This window comes from Equus przewalskii, chromosome 1, assembly GCF_037783145.1.
Source record: "Equus przewalskii isolate Varuska chromosome 1, EquPr2, whole genome shotgun sequence".
In the NCBI taxonomy this organism is placed as follows: Eukaryota; Metazoa; Chordata; class Mammalia; order Perissodactyla; family Equidae; genus Equus; species Equus przewalskii.
The window spans coordinates 115,581,339-115,586,414 of record NC_091831.1 but is presented as its reverse complement, the minus strand read 5'-3'; positions in this window follow the sequence as shown (position 1 = coordinate 115,586,414).

Genomic DNA, 5,076 nt, shown 5'->3' with positions numbered 1-5,076 from the left:
CATTCTCTCTTTATTTTCATAATGAAAATGTTCAAAAAGTTCAGTTAACATCGTGACTTTGAAAACACAGAGAATCATTTTAGAAACAAATTATTTCCTAATCGGTATATACCTCATGAGGAAAAAAAACATTAAAAAAAATCAAATCTGTTGTATTCATTTAAAACAAACACACACTCCCAGTAGAACCTCCCAAGGTTTGTACGGTGACTGCATTTTTCCAGCTGAGCAATATTACGATGTTTCAGAGGGACTCCTAAATCACTGAGCACATGGATCAGACAGGCCCTTGTTCGCCAGCACATGGTCTCTGTTCTTGCACAGCCTGCTTCTGCAGCAACAGCATTCTTCGCTCTCTTTGCAATTGTAACTCCCACTTGAAAGGGAAAAACATCAGACACATCTATAGACATAGGATGGCTCTCAACCTGCCCTCTTTCCCTGTGGGAAGTTACAGCTCTTACAGTGTATCTCTAACCTGTCAAACTGTCCAACAAACTCAGAGGACAGAGTTTTCGATGTACTCTTTCATTCTTTTCCAAGCCCTGACATTTTTGGTCCATATTCCCGTTCAGATGTGGCAGCTCACCATTTAGTGGCAGTTCCCACACAGCCTGCTCTGGAGACCTGCTTCCTTGTGAGTTGGTGGCCACTCTCTGGTCACCTCAGTGGGTGGGCAATCTATTCCCTTAAATTTAGTGGGTCTCTGTTTCTTTTACAAACCTAGCCCCAGCTCTCTCAAAGGATTCCAATGGGAAATCTATGAAAAGCTTTCATATTTTGAATCCTTCTCTCCAAACAAACCCTTCTGTAGCTTCTATTTTGACATGTTGCCTTCCTGACTCCTGTAGTTACAGACTTAGGCAAAAATAGTTTTCCCGGAGGTTCCTGAGCCTTCTACAACTGCTGGGACAGTGCATAACCTGACCTATGGCTTGGCGAACCCTTCTGCCTCTCAATGTGCAAGTGAAGACCTTCACTCTCCATCAGAGGGCAGTTCACCTAGGGCTGGCTAAACCCCCACCACAACTGGATCTTCTCTTTTGGACTGAGGCAAGCCGTGTGTGGCTTGGATCACAATTTCCTCAGGCCTTAGCCCTCATGTCCTTCCCACTAATCCTGGAACCTTGAAACCTCTCCCTCTTTCCTCTAGCTCTGATGCTTCAGAGTAGTTCTCACCAATTCTTACTGAAGTCTCCTTTTAAAAAGATATGCAAAATAGCGAGGAAAATTTTAGGGATTGTTAATAAAGAAGGGGAGCTTTCCCACCAGATACTGAAGTGCCTTAAGCTGTGACAACTGAAACAGTTTATTATGGTGTATGAATTGGTAGATGAGTGGAATGGAAGAGAAAATCTCAACACAGACCAAGAATCTAGAAGAATTTAGCATGTGGAGATGACAGCATCTCAAACCAGTGATGAAAGATTGGGTGATACAATTTACAATGTTAGAAGTGCTGGTTAATCATTTGGGGGCAAAATTAGATCCCTATCTAACGCCAAATAGATGAAACATCTAAATGTTCAAAAAGGAAGAAGGAAAAAGAAGTCATCAGTAGACTAGAGAATACTGGTGAAAATTTATATAACCTCAGAATGAGGAAAGCTTTCTAAGCACAGCAACAAAGGCAAAAACCTAAAGGAAAGTATTGATAGATCTACCCAAACCCCAAATCAGACACTTCTATATCTACAAACTCATCAAAAATAAAACTTAAAGGCAAAATAAAACTGGGGAAAATATTATTGCATATATGGCAAATTATTAATAGCATTTGTATATTAAGAATTGTCATAGATCAGTGAGAATAAAAGTGAGAGTGATGTTGAGCCCTACATAAGGCATCATTGTCTGAGGAAGGCTGCCAGCCAATGGTAACAGCTTGATTACATCAGACCCCTTCCTCTCCTAATGGGGCAGCAATTTGTTCTTCTTAGATTTTTATCTACTGCAGATATGGGTTTGCCTTCTCTGTCTACAGTGTGGCTGCCAGCACTCCCATATGTGGACTGACAGAAATGACATGGTATTCTGAATAAAGTGGCCTCAACATGAGGGACCAATTTTATGGATAAAGTACTGATAATGGCATACGCAATGGCTTCCACTGGCCTTCCCATACATCCCATTAGCTGGAAGGAACCAGCCTAATATAATAGTGGAATGACCTGCAGGGTTGGTGTGCTGAAGTCCAGGATGCAATATGCACACTGAATGGATAAGCAATTGGTAGAGCTGTGTTGCCAGTAGCTAAAATGCGCAGGTCTGGGGAGCGGAGGAGAGGGGAAGGAGGAATAGTTGCTCTCTCTATCGCTCCAGTGACACACTTAAGAAGGCTGTGCTTCCTTCCCTGTAAACTTTGATTTGGTTGGATTAGAGGTCCTGTTTCTCAAAGTGTGGAATGGTTCCATCAGGGCCCACAGTGAGAGTTCCTCTGAACTTGAAGCTATGCCTGTGGACCAGGAGGCATAGAAAGTTATTATACTGGTGTCTTAGAGTGGATTCTACCAAAAGCAGGCCCTGAAACCAGGATTTGAGTGTGGGTAGTTTATTTGGGAGATGATTCTAGGACATACCAAAGGGAGGTAGGGAAGTAAGACAGATGGAGGAAGGAAGCCAATGTAGGGTGTTAGTGAATAGGTTGCCGCTGTGGGGAACTGGGCCTCATTCCTGCTGGGGACCTCTGGGAGGCATGTGGAACATGCCTTAGAGTTGTCTTTCCAGAGGAGCAAGGTATAACTCCCAGGGCTTGATCCAGGGGCTTCAGCTCTATGTCCTGTACTGAATGGGTGCTGAGCATGGTCTTAAGGCCAGAGGAACCCCGAGGCAGGGAGCACTGGTGTTGGAAGTAAGGAGCTGATGAGTGCATGACAGCAGTGGTCTGGGCTTGCTTTCTATGGCTGTTCATAACAGTCATTGTTGTTATCCTTGTAATTCCCATCATCCCCTTACTTTTCAAGTGCCAGACCCACTGCTGAAGCCTGCTCATCCCCTTCCTCCTGTGTAGTAACTGAGATATTGAGCATAGCATGGGTTCTTACCACCATACTTACTGGCAGAATTCAGATCCTTTTTTTCCACCAGGCCAGTGAGAGGTCCAATTCCAGAATCTCAGCCTGAGTGTCTGCTCCCTTGGGGCACTTCTTGTATCAATCATCCTAGTTTGGGTTCCCCACAAAGCAGACTTTGAGACTAGACTTTGAGGATGCATAGTTAACTTGGGAGTGATCCCAGGAAACACCAGCATGGAAGTGAGAAGGTGAGACAGGAAAGGGAAGCGGGTCCATATCGTGTATGTTAACAATCACAGGTCACCACTGTGGGCAATGGGAGATGGTGTGGAACATGCCTCAGAATTGTCCCAGTCTCACCAGAGGGGCCACGTAGCTGGGGTGTTTGTCTACCAACTCTTATTCATCACTGGTCCAGACTATCCCCAGGGTGCCCGCTCCTCTGCCTTCTGACCTGTTCTGAGAGTGAGCTGAGCATGTTCCCACAGCCAGAGGAAGCCTTTGGGTGGAGAGTCTCCAGGGCTTGAGGTAAGAAGCTGCTGTGTGCATGGGACAGTGATTGTCAAATAGTGCTAGTTTATTGTTGGGAGGTAATTCTCTGTGGGACTTTGACATTGCTGCATGTCTTATAGGCAGAGGCCCTTGTTCTACACTGGATTTTTCAATGATGTCTACAGAGTTCTTAGTGTAGTCGCAGCAGGATTGCAGAGAAACCCAACAGAGACAACCTGGAATCTACACTGAACCAGCAGTCATACCTATAGGGGCCCACTGAACACACCCCCGGATCACTGCATTCTTTAGGTGACCCCGGTGAGTTCTCCTGAAACCTGGACCTCCGTATTTTAAGTCGATGGTTCAGAGTTTATAAGAGCTGTTTCAAACCTTAAGACTAAATGGCTTAAGGGGGTACCAGTACATACTCTAGGTAAGAGGAACCTACGGGGGATATCCTAGGCCAGGGGAGGCTAGGGGAAACTTTGGAGTGAATGGGGCAAGTTGACCTTTTTAATTTGGCTTTAAATTGAAAAGAATCATGTTTGTAAAGTCTGAACGAACTGCTTGATAGAGAAGTGAGAGTCTGAACTTGTTCAGCTCCGAAGAGAAGGGATACCAGCTCCTTAAACTGTCCCTAGAAAGTTTTCAGACTTTAAAGTAAAATGAACTGAAAGAAAAGCAGAAAATCAAGCTTCTAAAGGCTGACCTGAATGGGCAGCCTCTCCTTAGAACCCTGGCTGGCTTCATACTGAAGCTTCCAAGTGCTTGACGAAATAAGGATAACTGTAAATGGCTGACAAGATGACTGGGATAGTTTAAAATTACAGCGGCCACTGTGGGGCTCCTTTTCAAGAGCCAGATAACAGAGAAATTTTTAAAGAGTCCAGCTTGCCAACTGCCAGCACAATTCCTCAAACTAAGGGTTCTGGAAGCTATAAATATTTATAAAGAACAACACAAAAAGAAAAAAATCTTACCAAGCTTGTTTCTTGTCCTGAGGTCTTGGCTTAATAATCGCCAGGTTGGTGGTCCGAAAATATGGTCAGACAAATTGTGGTTGAACCTCTTTTTGCCGTCAGAGATGGTCAGACAGAAACGAAACATGGGTTGTCTTCCATTCGTGGTTAAGGGTCTTACCAAACTGCCACCAGCCTCAGGGGAATTACATTGGCCATTAGAAGGAATGTTCTAATTAGATAAGATCATTTCATAAGTGCACTTAAAAGCAAAGACTTCAAAATTCCAAAATAACCTTGTTGAAAGATTTGTTGCCAAAAGCTAATAAAAATGAAATTATAAAGGAAAGGTACCTAAAGGAAAATATAGACCATGACTTTACAGACACCCCTATAATCTACTCTCTGAGTTAATGAGACTCTGAGAGATTTTCTGGGAAAATGATATTTTAAAGATTACTGGAACTGTTCAGTCCCACCAGGTAGGTACTGTTTGTCCTGGCTGAAACCTGGCAAGGTATTTGAAAGGATTTAGCAACTTTAGGACCAGGAATTTGGCCAAACTGGAAGCTGATATTCAGAGCCTGATAGGAATTTTTTAGGCCTTC